The sequence below is a fragment of the Rhinolophus hipposideros genome (genome assembly GCF_964194185.1).
Source record: "Rhinolophus hipposideros genome assembly, chromosome: 9".
Classification (NCBI taxonomy): Eukaryota; Metazoa; Chordata; class Mammalia; order Chiroptera; family Rhinolophidae; genus Rhinolophus; species Rhinolophus hipposideros.
The window spans coordinates 92,156,809-92,169,471 of NC_138055.1; the positions used below are offsets into that span (position 1 = coordinate 92,156,809).

At 46.6% G+C, this 12,663-nt stretch overlaps 1 protein-coding gene across 3 annotated transcripts in view; it reads right to left on the reverse strand.

Moving 5' to 3' along the window:
• The window catches only part of MICAL3 (microtubule associated monooxygenase, calponin and LIM domain containing 3), a 215,832-nt gene extending 205,158 nt beyond the window's left edge, over nt 1-10,674 (reverse strand). For all 3 annotated transcript variants that reach the window (XM_081058151.1, XM_081058146.1, XM_081058150.1), the window contains exon 1: nt 10,542-10,674. The gene's annotated coding sequence lies outside the window, so the exon portion shown is untranslated. The remainder of the gene's footprint in view (nt 1-10,541) is intronic.
• Nucleotides 10,675-12,663: the final 1,989 nt, after the last annotated feature.

Here is a 12,663-nt window from a genome sequence, read left to right on the forward strand (position 1 = left end):
GTGGCTTGTCCACTCTTATTACTCCCAACTCCTGCCTGGCTTTCTTGTCCCTTGGCTTTATCCTTGCTTTGTAGTTGCCTCCACGGGACCTCCTCCTCTCCAGCCATCAGTAGCCTGCCTAATTTCCCATCGAAGAATTTACCCCTTCTCCATTCCCAGTGTGGTTTAATTAAGATCCATCACAACCCCTCTTTGGACTGGAAGTGGGATGCAGGTGGCAGCCATATTGAGCCATGAGGTAGAGTCTGCCTAAGAGAGAAGCCAACCTGAATGAGTGAAGTTGCGAAACAGAGAGAGGGGAAACTGGGTCTAGTCACATCTGTGAGCCCTGAATCAAGCCTCATGGGAAGCCAGTTATATGAAACAATAAATTCCCTCTTTTTTTGTAACTTAAACCAGTTTTGGTCATCTTTCTGTCACTAGCAAAGCAAAGAATGCTGAGTGAAACACTGGCTATTGATAGGTTCTGTTGTCCAATAGGAACTCAGTACATCCTTTCAAAGAATTCCAAATATCACACCCATTACTACCACTAGGTCAGTTCATCATGACCCCCAGGGGTGTTCGGCTTTAAGGTCCCTCCAGGGAAATCTCAAGCTATGTATAGCCTACAGAATGCCTTGGACAGGTTCAGAAGCCTGTCCTATATACCTATAGAATAAGAGAGTCAAAAGGGAAGAACGGGATGGTTTCATACAAATTTGATTCCTGGGTTACATCTATTGTCATATGGGCCTACTACAGACATGAAGATATGAAAAGCTTGATGTCCTTGTTCTTACAGGGAGGATGATTTGAGAGCAACCCAGTCTCCTGGAGAAAAGCTAAGGGATTCATGGATTGGGATATCCCAGAGCTGGAAGACATCCCGGGTCCTAGGGTTTATCCCTAGTCTAACATCTCATTGTGAGATAAAAAACAAAACAAAATACACAGAAATCTTTTAACTAATTAAATCTCTTTAACTAATTCCTGATTGACAAGTTTTACCCTGCCAAGACCAAGGAAATTTAAATGCATCTTGACAAAATTGTAAGTCTACTTCTGCATCAAGTTTTATAATACAATGGCAAAAGAATTGAGAGGTGTTTCCCCAAACTCATTGGTATGTACGTTCTATAGTAGTCAGAGATTCTATTCAAGTACAAGCAAGCCAAACTAAGATGGGAGTCTGTGGAAGAAACCTCAGTGACCAAAGTCACTGCAAAATAAAATCTAGAATCATCACATTGTAATCATCATCAAACTAGAGCTTCCCTAGAGTCCTAACGAAATTGCGAGAAGGCTCCTCCCTAATTCAACTCAGACCATGTTTTTGAAAGTCTCTAGGGAACACAGAAAATTTTGCCAGCAGGGTGTCTTTGGACTTATGTCTTTATATGCAGCCCCCCCTAAGAAAATTTACCAAACAACAAAATGTATAAATATACGCACACATATATAGGTATAACATATATAGAAATACATACATTTCTCTTTGTGCAGGACTTAGCTTCTTTGAACACAGGCCTTAGGTTTCTATGTCCACTGTCTGAATTAAATGCTACACTTCTGTGAAACTAAAAGAAAATCATCCTTGTGATTGGTTCCTCTCGCAGTGAGGAGGGAAAGAAGCGTCTGTCTTTCCAATCCTACCTCACTCTGCTGCTCACACACATTCCTCTAAAAATAAAAACATCAACTTCAGTATTGCATGAGGCAAAGGTCAAGTTCAGCCCAACTGGGTTATATTTGAAAAACAAAAAAAAAAATGACCTGTTTTACACAGCTGTTTTCAATTGTGAAAGAGACAAGGGAGAGAGCGCATAAGATACCGCACCTTTAGGAAGAGGGATAATCATAGACGATGCCCTGATAAAGCTCAGAGCTATCAGAAAGTAACAGCTTGAAAGCACTGGCATACAAATTGGCATTTTTAAATTGAAGAGAACTCATCCAAGTGGATCAGCCTTTTGGAAGGAAGGAAGAGATGTTAAATCTTCCCTTGTCTAGTGCCTCGTAGGGTGTAAGGGCGTAGGCAGGATTCCAAATCCTCTCTGCTCCCATTTGAGGTCATTGAACTTCTGTTTGATTTAAGCCTCTGAATCTTTCTCATTCATTCATCATGGGTGTCTATGAGGGCAAGGTACTTGTCTGGATGCTGGGAGCATTCCAAGGTCAATTAGACATAGGGTCTGACCTCAAGGACCGACAATAGAACAGGGAGAGTGTGACATGGATAGAAACGGGTCTTTGCCAGGCGGAAAGTACTGTCTTGTGAGACCTCCCCAGAAGGTTTCCATCTAAGAGAGCAAGGGAAGCTTCTTGGAGAATGGTTATTTGAGTAGTCCCTCAAAAGAGGGAGATAAAGAAGGTATTCCAAGAAGTGAGCCTCCTTTTTCCGTTGTCCCAGTTACCACATGTGGAAAATAAGCCGAGTCCCGACCCCCCACCCCCACCCCCCCACACCCCCCCACCCCCCCACTCCCCCCACCCCTCACCCCCCACCCACACCCCCCACTCCCCCCACCCCCCACCCCCACCGCCCTTTAAGGAGCACCTGCCCGCCCAGGCAGTGGTGGGGTGGTCGGTGGAGGATCAGAAAGAAAGGGGACTTGAAAGGATAACTATTAACACGTTAACATCTAGGTGAAGAGAGGGATGGGGGGGGTTGAGATTATCTTCTTTTTGCTTATTTGTGCTTTTTCATTTGGGGAAAGAATGGACTGTAGAACATACTTTTGTAATGAGAAAAAAAAATACAATTTTAAAACAACAGTCCCCCATCACCCCAAAAGAGAGCAAGAGAAAGAGAGAGAGAAGAGAATGAGAAGAGCACCCCCATCTCATCCGGTTTAACAGTCTTTGGGGTCCTCTGGCCACCCCAGGCTCACAGCTCCTCAATGTTGCCAGAGTTTTGCCCTGCTCCTGCTTGGAAACCAGCCAACGCGTGTCACCAATTGTGGCACTGGCCTCAGAGTGGCTCCCAGAGAGATGTCACAGCAGAATTGTGGGCTTTCACAACATGTGGGCAGAGAAAACCTCTAAAACAGTCTAGGCCCCCTGGGCCAGATGTCCCTAACGTTATCTAGAAGAGAAGTTATTTTGAGTTCCTGAAAATCTTTAATTCCTGACAATGAAAGCCCTAAGGAGAGAATGGGCAGAAGATAGCTAACAGTCACCACTACTGACTCCATTTCCCTGCCTGCCAGCTGGGAAGCCTCATTAAAAACTTGGGGAGGGGAGAGGGCTATATGCCTAGCAGGGACTAGGCCATGGCCTGCCATCTGAAGTTCCATCTTATAAGCTGAAGCTTCCCTACTGGTGTGTCACTGGTGGGTTCCTCATGTTGATGCCCTCAGCTCTCAGGCCTGCAGGTATGGCCAGGGGTGGGCAAGAGCTTCCCAGCTAGCCTCCTCCCACAGGATCACCTTGTCAGTGCACCCCAGGGTGTCGTTTGAATATCATCTACTTGTGAGACAGGATTTCACGATGTACTGTTTCACCATCATTTGCTGTCTGGAAGTGCTGTCTTGCAGGAGGTGATGTGAAAGCACCAGAAACAGCAAACATTCATGGAGCTGCTCCTTTGTGCCAGGTCCGGGGCTGGGACGCTTGGGGCACTAGCTCCATAGGAGACACCTGTGGCTTTTGCCTGCCCAGCACCCAGGTCCTCTCATTGGGTAACACCTGTGGGAACTATCTTTTCTTTTGCGGGAACTGTCTTTACCCCACTGCACGCAGGCCTGGTGGGCATGTCAACCAGATGTTCTGCTCCATCCAGGGATAGGTAGCACATTGCCCAGCCGAGGCCAGGTGGGCTTCTTTTCTGGGAAGCTGAGTGTTAAGCAGAGAGATACAAGAATTGAAAATCACTGGAGCTGATTCATGCAGTCATGAATAACCTGAAGGAAACCAGTTGTATTTCTGCTCTCTAGATCCCCTTAGCTGTCCTGTTTCTCATCCTGCCCAAGATCTGGCTGTTTACTTTTCATTCCATTATATGAGTTAATTCATATTATTCCAAGAAAGTTCCTCCACCCATGGTAAGCCCTAAGAGTGTAGGTCCACTACTTGTAGCCAAAAAAAAAAAAAAAATCCAGTAGGTATGAGTTTAACTCTGAATAACCTCATTTTGTGTCATTATTATCCCTATTTTAATATAAAGTAATTCAGCTTCAGAGAAGTTAAAAACTGTGCCCCAGATCACATAGCTAAGGAGTGCCACAGTCACAATTTGAACCCAAATCAACTGATCTGGAGGCATGAGAGGAGTGTCGTTTTTGTCATGAGCACAAAATGAACTCAAACCCCCAGTTCTGCGCTTTTTCCATAAAAACGCTAATCATATTAATGTCTCTGAATTCCTGTAACTCTCTTTAAATTAGAAACATGGGGAAAACAGTGCTCATTTCATAGAGCTGTTGAGGGTTGATGGAGGTGATACACATGAAGGCACCTAGCCCGGAGCATGTGCTTAACACACATTAATATCCCTTCCCTAGAAATAGAAATTATCTCTGCAGAGTAAATTCAACAAAGCAATTGATGCTTTCTTTAGTCTAAAGATTAGTGCTTCTGAGTTGACCAAACACTATGTACAGTCTGTGTGTCTGTCTCACACACACACACACACACACACACACACACTTCTGTTTATGAGAGTTTCCCTCATATCTCTATCCCCCATCTGTGTCCTGGTGTCCTGTCTGTGGAAGGCCTATCAGAAAACGCAGACACTCTTAGGAAAAGAGACCAGGGCTTCATAAATATACATGCAATCTAAATCTTCCACCCAATACGCCTTTGAAGTAGCAAAAGAGCAAGAGTACTCATTCCTCTCAAGGATGATGAACCGAGGTACAGAGACACTAAATGTTTATCTCGAGGTTACATGGCAAACCAGAGGGCGAGGACAAACCAGGAATTATCTGCTAGGCCAATTGATCAGGAAGAAAGAGAACAGGTCCTCCAAATTGCTGGTTTCATTACTTCTTCTACCTTCTTCCCCTCTCTCTACTGTCTTTCCCACTTCATAAAACAGCTTCATCATTTAAACATCCACATTAGCCCAATTTCTAAGAAAGTTTCCCCAGAGCTCTGTCCATTACACACTTTATTTTCTCTTCAGAGCTGTGACCTGCTTAAAATGTTCTTATAATTCTTTTAATGGGGGGGAAAAATCCCCAAAAGTATGCTCCATATGCTGGAAAAATTAAGACCCCCTTATAACATATAGCTAAAGAGAAGTTGTTATTTGTACTAAGATTTCTGATGGTTCTTCAGAGATAAATTCAGGTTTTCCCAGGATTGAGATTGTGAAAAGTACAACTAAAAGACCTAGATATTTAGTCTGTCAAGAGATATTCACAAACTAACTGCCACAAGCAAGGAATTTACCAGAGTTGACATTAGCTTAAAACAAAAGGGAACAAAAATTCGCATACCTTGAAGTTATTCAACATTACTGTGACTCGCATGATTTTTCTGGTTTCTAGGGCCAAGAAAACAATAGTTTACAAGGAAATATAATAATTTCCGGGATTTGTTTTCTTCTTCTCCACATTCATTTCTTCCAGTCTTGAAGGTTTTATTTGAGGGTTCTTTGTTATTGAAAAGGTAATATACAGCAGCAAAAATTTTTTAACTTAAAAATCATCTATAATCCATCAGTTTGTCACAGAAAGCAACTTGCATATGAGCATTTTGTTTCCCACATGCACACAGATTACTTCAAGTCACAAACTTGATGTGTTTGCTATTTTGTATTCTATTGTTCATTTATCATAAATTTCCCCCATGTTTCCTTCTATAGGTCTCTGGACTTAAACTTTTGATATAAATGTAAAATATTCCATTGTATTGATGAACCACAAAATTTTTAAATGTTCCTCTAATGTTGGACATTTCAGCTATTTCTATTTATTTCTATTATAACTAACATAATAGAGGATATCATGCATTTGCAATTTAAAAATCTTTGTTAAATGACTTTACTGGGAAAAATTCCTGGGTATAGTACTTTTATAGCTTTTCCTATGTAATATTGTGGGGACAGAGCCAGGAGTGCAGTTTCTAGGCTCTCGGCCTCATGTGGAAAGGTGCTGCCTCAGGTAATAAATGGCCCTCAACTGTGATTGGATGGCCGTCAGCTGTGGTTAGTTGGCCGTCAGCTGTAACCAGTGAGCCATTGGCCACTAATATAACTGCCGTGACTACGCTAGCAGGAGAAATGGGGGCTAGCAAGAAGACGGTGGCTGAACTGGCAAGAGCAGATTGCAGTTAGCACGGCAGGTTGCAGCTAACAAGTGGGGTGGGTTGGTTGGCAGAGAGGCAGACAGCAGGTTGCAGATCATGTGGCTTCTGCCTCCTGTGTCTCCAACCCAGCCGCCAGCGGGAATATAGTGGTATGAACCCCCCCATCTATGGCTCCGTGGGTGTTCCTTTTTGGCCTCACCATGTCCTGTGTTCTTATGTGGGGAGTGGGAGCTGAGACCCCACATGTCACCCGGCGTCACAAATATCATTGTCCCCCATTTTTACCACTTTGCAATGCAACCCACAATAAACAATGCAATTTTACTGCACCCTCAACGGTATTATGTGTTTTTAACCATTAGTCATTAGCCAGAAGACAGTATCACAGCATTGCTATGGTCTGCACTCTTGATTGCTGTCAATGAGGAACACATATCTACGTGTTTGTTTGCTCATTCATTTCCTCATGAGAGTGAATTTCTTCTTAGGGACTGTGAATTTATCCAAGGAGTTATTTTTTCTCCCAGTCAGGTTTATTGAGGTATAATTTACATATTATAAAATTTGCTCTCTTTAGTGTACAGTTCTGACTTGTAACAAATATATGCAGTTATGGAACAGTTCTAGCATCCCCAAAAGTTTTCTGGTGCCCCTTTGTAGTCAACCTCTCCCCCATAACTTTAGCTCCTGGCAACTGCGAATCTGTTTTCTTTCCCTATGTTTTGTCTTTTCCAGAATGTTATCTATGCAGCAGTGTGTGAAGTTCTTGCCCAGGTTGGTAGATCACACTTTCTGGTGTATTTGAAGTTCTAACTCTCACACTCAGTTCTAAGGTCTTACCTAATTTCCTTGAGTACCTTAGGCATTGAGAACTCCAAAATACTGTGTAGTTTCTGCCTCCCACCTGCTTCACAGCACTTATGAATATTCATTAGATAACCTTAGAATGTAAGTGTTTCAAGAATCTCTCACCACAAGTTTGCCCTCTACTCTGTAATAGTACTTGTAGGGAGGAGCTCACCCTGGTGCTTAAATTTTCAGGGAAACTAAGATTTTGGAATTTCCCTCCAGCTTAGGAGTTCAAGCCATTTTGAAGGGTTTTAGGCCTGAGGACGATAATGCTTTATAATTCTCAGGTGATCTTATTGTTGCTTCTCCCTTCATGAGAGTGACCACAGCATCCCTAGCCCCTCCTCTTCTAAGTGTCCATTCTCCTGGCAGTGGGTGGGAGATTTACATAAGTGACTCTGGTTAGTAATAGCAGATATGAAGTCCATAATCTACAGGGGGCCACGGCTTTCTCTCTACTTGCAAAAGCGTCCACCTCCTTTCCCCTTGCCCTGGAATGTAAATCAGAACATTTCATTTAGTAAGGGGACCTATTCTGAGAGAGATGCTCTCCCTCATCTGAAACACTACCTTCATCCAGAGCCTCCCTGAGCAGCCCCATCCATGCCAGCTCTCTTTGCTTGCAGCTTCTAGGCATTCATGACAGTTGTATACCTGCTGTCATCTAGGGTATCAGGCAGGGTCTCTGCTCCCGCACCCCACATAAGAACGCAGGATGTGGCTTGGCCAAAAAGGAACACCCACGGAGCCATAGGTAGGGGAGTTATACCACTATAGTCTCACTGGAGGCTGGATTCACATGACGTGGGACCTGCTGTCCACTTTTCTGCCAACCGACCGACTCCCTCCTCGACTCCCCTCGACTCGACTCCCCAACGTAGCTGCGGCAGTTATATTAGTGGCCAGTGGCTCAAGGGTTACAGCTGATGGCCAACTAGCCACAGCTGACAGACATCTATTACCCAAGCCAGCATCTTTCCACATGAGGCCGAGAACATGGAAACTGCTCTCTAGGGCTCTGTCCCCACACTCCACTCCTACAGGGTCTCGCCTCACATTCTACGTGACAAGCGTCTTCCGCGAGGGGCCCTGTGCAAGGAGCCTGGAGGTGAATGCAATATCCTGGAAACAGCCAAGCTCTCTGGACAGAGCCAGGGTTTCACAGGGCAGTACCAGTTCTTCTGGGCACAGCCAGACTTCCTGGGCATCTTAGGGTATGACCAATCTCTCTGGACTCAGCCAGGGCTCTCAGGGCACTGCCACTCTTTCTGGGCTCAGCCAGACTTCCTGGACTCAGACAGGGCTCTCAGGGCACTGCCACTCTCTCTGGACACAGCCAGACTTCCTGGGCTCAGCCAGGGCTCTCAGGGCACTGCCACTCTCTCTGCCACTCTCTCTGGGCCTCTCAGGGTACCTTGCTGGAACAACAGCGACACACAGTCAAGGTGCTTACATATTCTCAATGGCAGCCGGTCAAGACAGGAAAGCAAACATCCGCCAGTCCCACTACATGGTGGTATGTTCCCAAACAGTCAAGCGGCCCATTAAACTAGGGATGGAAGGCAATTCCCCATAGTCCATAGTCATTCGCCAGGGCTGTCCTGGCGAGGGACGACTTTGACCTCACCCTCATCTCCCAAGGAGGACTCAGCAAGTGTTTCCTCCTGGGACAAGTCCCGCATCCGGGCTGCCTCAGCAAGCAGTTCCCAGCCCACAGGGCCACAACGACCTTCTCTTTCTCCGGCCTCTGCTGGTTGAGGAACCGTCCACGTCTTCCTACCCCTCCATGGGGGTCCGACTCTCCGGCAGCTGCTCTTCCTGGTCTTCCTGAGACTGAGTATTCATAGGCACAAACTGCTCCACCGCACTTCGGAGAGCTTTGGCCAGCACCGTATCCTGCCGACTACGCCATGTGTCATGCGGGGAGTCACAGGATCCGCCACTTGCCAGCTCAGCCTCCATCTTCTTGCTAGCCCCCATTTTCTGCTAGCGTAGCCTCGGAAGTTATATTAGTGGCCAATGGCTCAAGGGTTACAGCTGATGGCCATCTATTAGCTGAGCCAGCACCTGTCCACATGAGGCCAAGAGCCTGGAAACTGCTCTCTGGGGCTTTCTCCCCACACCTGCCCTACGGCAGCCACCTGTTTGGGAGGCTAAACTATTACTAAGTTCACCGGGGAAAATGTCATCCTGATTGATTAGAACAGTGGATTGCAAATTTAGATCATTACAACTACCTGAGAGCTTTAAAAAAATCCCAGCGTTTAGTCTGTATCCCAGACCAATTAAGTGAGAAACTCGGGGGATGAGACCTAGACATCAGTATTTTTTAAAGCTCGTCAGATGTTCCAACCTGCAGCCAGGGTTGGGAACCAATGAATTGTGGTGCGGGGTCTCCTGCGGGGTCTCTGCTCCTGCTCCCCACATAAGAACGCAGGACATGGTGAGGCCAAAAAGGAACACCCACGGAGCATAGATGGGGGAGTCAAACCAATATATTCTGGCTGGCGGCATCCGCCTCTCTTCAATCCGATCTTGCTAGCCCCCAATTCTTTTGCTAGCTTAACCACGGCAGTTATATTAGTGGCCAATGGCTCACTGGTTACAGCTGACGGCCAACTAGCCACAGCTGATGGACATCTACTACCCGATTCAGTACCCCCCACACACGTGAGGCTGAGAGCCTGGAAACTGCTCTCTGGGGCTCTGTCCCCACAGCCATAGAAGCATTGGATATTCTAAAACAAGATGCAGTCCTCTAGAAGTCCTTTGGCCCTCCCTCTGCTTCAAGGAAGGCATGCACGTGCCCCTCCTTTTGTTAAAGACCCCATGAGAAGCACCTGCGCTGCGTGCAGGGCGGCCTCCTGGCACCAGCGCTATTTGTGTACAGCTGGGTTTGGGGCTGTTTTCTGCGCGGTGCGGGCAAGCGCTCGCGCCCTCTCCTGGAGCCAGGCCTATTCGCTCGAGGTGGAACAATTGTTCTTCTGCCGGAGCTCATGGACGCTTTCCTTGAGCTCACCAGAGGGGACGCGGCTTCGCCAAGGACCTCTGGCATTCCTCTGCCATCTGGCATGCCACTGGTTTGCCTGGGGACGTCATTCCTCTGATTGCGGGCAGGAACGAAAAGCAAATTGGAGAACCGTGGCTGGGACGCCGAGCCCTGCTGCTCCTCCGATGGGCATTGGGCGTGTGTGTTGTCGTAGAGGGCATCCGCACGGGGTGGCCGCCGGGGTCGCGCGGCAATGGAGGCTCGGAGACTGGGATTCAACTCCCACTGGTTATGGGAGCAGTGCGTTTAAAGGGAGACGAAATAATAATTCCAAGGTATCAGAAAGAAAAATACTTCCCAATCATTAGCAATTCGAAGATGTGATTTTTAAAAAGGCATCAATCAAGACATAGAACCTTGTCATTTAGGAGATTTGTTCCCCAAAGGAAGACTCGATGGTACTCACCGATTAGGGCTGCAAACGGCGTCTCCTCCTAGGTGATGGACTCTGGCTCTGCAGGGTCAGGGGTCCTCAGTGCACAGGGCTGCTGCTATGGCCGCGCGCATCCTCAGAGCTGCACACTCCACCTCCCTGCTGGGACCCCACCCAGGTTGGCACCGGGAGCCTCCAAGGTACACCCCTTTCACCCTGAGGCTCTTCCCTCCAATTCTCCGGCAGGGTCAGCAGGTTCACGGTGGACGCAGCGAGGAAGGAAGGAGATCCTGGGTGTCTGCCTCCCACTGCCTGTCCTCACCGCTGGTCTCAGCCGGGGCTGCAGGAGGCAGTGCGGCAGAGCTGGCTGCAGGCTCCTCACGGTTGCCATGGTAACCAGGAGCGGGGCGACTCGGTGGTGGCTGGGAAAGGCAGTGGAGAGAAGGTAACAAATAAGCGATGACGTGCTCAACTCTCTCCCGGGCATCTGTTGAGCCACAAGAGATCTAAGGGAAGTGGCGTTCCTGGATGGTACCCTCCAGAATGTCTGTTCTGCAGCCTCAAACCAAAACCAAAACCAAACCGTCCCTCCTCCTCCGCCTCTCTTTCCCTTTCTTCCCCTCCCCAATCCCTACCTCCATACAAAGAATAGCATTTTAAGGGTTGCAAATTCCATCACTATCCCGAGGCTCCTTGCTTCAGGGAATCCTGCTAAATGGAAATTGGTGCACGGCTGCCTGGAGGAAGGGTGCAATTTCAAGAGGTCTGTCTCTTAGGGGTTCCCAACGTTACACTCCTCTCCTCTCTTTGCTCGTACTGCCCTTGTCTGAGTGGTCTTTCATACTTCAAAGCAAACCCCCTGGATTGTTACAGCTCGTGGACCTTGCAAGAAATCTGCCAAGCACTAAAAGAACTCAGATGGAAGAGAGGATGGATTTGAGTAAATTTCGACCAGAATTTGCTTATTATAATTATAGCATTATAATCAGAGCAGGAAGAAGCATTAGAGATTATTTTGTCTTCAAGGATCATTGGTCTCAGTATGATATCCGTCTGTAACTGTGTGGTGGCCAAAAGCAGATTGACTCCAGCCAGCAACCTCAGCAGAGGTCTGACCACTCTGTGAGAAGGGCCTCTATTTGTCCCTCCTGGTATCTCCTAAGCGTGTCATCATCCGCCTCATTCGTGTTCTTCTCATTTCCACAGCCATTAATGTGAGGAATTGAGCTGACAGAGCAGGGTCGTGGCTTAGAGCTGCTCCCTGCCCATCAGCCAGAGCCCCTCCTTCATCCCACTCGCATCAATGTCTGGTCCCCCTACAGTTCTGCAGGTGTGTGGCTCCAGTTCTAGAAGAAGGAAGGGGAACACATTTTTACTGAGCTCTGAAAACATGCCTGGGCTCTTCATGAATTATTTCATTTAATCCACCTGTCAATCTGTGAGATTTTACATCACTGTTTTATAAATTAAGAGTATAAGAGCACAAAGAAAAAGTTACCTGCTTGTGTAAGACTAGTCAGCTAAGTGGTAAAGTAGAGATTCCCATCCAGTTATGTTAGACATGCTAGATGAAGGCATGAGGCCATCTGGGTATGGCCCAAATGGTATTAGAGAAAACTTCCTGGGATGTCCAGAATCACTGATAATTTTTTCCACCTCTCATTTACTGATTTTTGTCTATTTCCACTGTTTTTAAAAAGACATAAAGTATTTATTTTAGAAAACTTGAAAAGTATAGAAACATAAAGGAATAAAAATCATCTATAATCCTACCAAACCACAGAAAACCATAATTAATAATCCTATTCCCTTCCAGTCTTTTTTCTTTCTATCTTTAAATGAAGGTAAGACCTCTATAGGTTTGTGTCCCCCCCCCCCCCCCCCCGTTCCTGCCCCATTCCCCCCCCCCTTCCTGCCCCATTCATATGTTGAAATCTAATCTCTAATTGATGGTATTTGGAGGTGGGGCCTTTGGGGATTGATTAGGTCATGAGAGTCAAGTCCTCGTGAAGATTGTCCCTTTTGCCACATGAGGACACTGAGAGAGGACTGCCTTCTGTGAATCCTCACCAGACACCGAATCTGCTGGTGCTTTCATCTTGGACTTCCCAGGCTCTGAAACTGGGAGAAATAAATTTCTGTTGTTTATATCACC